The following is a 672-nucleotide window of genomic DNA, read 5'->3' on the forward strand; positions in this document are numbered from 1 at the left end:
AGATTCCATTAAATCTCCTTCTGCCATTCATGAGCTCTGAAGACTATTCTTCCTCTGAAGAGGAGGAAGATGTGACTGGAGAGCAAGTTGCTCAATATTTAGGAGCTATCATGAAGCTGAATGCCAAGTTGTTTGGTAATGAGACTTGGAAAAGTGAACCTCCCTTGCTTATTAATGAACTAGATACCTGGATTCAGCAAACTCTACCTCAAAAGAAATAAGATCCTGGCAAGTTTATAATACCTTGTACCATAGGCACCATGACCTTTGAAAAAGCTCTATGTGATCTGGGGTCAGGGATAAATCTTATGCCACTCTCTGTAATGGAGAAGCTGGGAATCATTGAGGTACAACCTGCCTTGTTCTCATTACAATTGGCAGACAAGTCAATGAGACAAGCTTATGGAATAGTAGAGGATGTGTTAGTAAAGGTTGAAGGCCTTTACATCCCTGTTGATTTCATAATCTTAGACACTAGGAAGGAAGAGGATGAATGCATCATCCTTGGAACACCTTTCCTAGCTACAGCAGGAGCTGTGATAGATGTCAACAGAGGCGAAATAGTCCTTCAATTGAATGGGGACTACCTTGTGTTTAAAGCACATGGCCATCCCTCTGTGACAAAAGAGAGTAAGCATGAAGAACTTCTCTCAGTTCAGAGTCAAGAAGAGC

This window comes from Arachis duranensis, chromosome 4 (genome assembly GCF_000817695.3).
Source record: "Arachis duranensis cultivar V14167 chromosome 4, aradu.V14167.gnm2.J7QH, whole genome shotgun sequence".
Taxonomy (NCBI): domain Eukaryota; kingdom Viridiplantae; phylum Streptophyta; class Magnoliopsida; order Fabales; family Fabaceae; genus Arachis; species Arachis duranensis.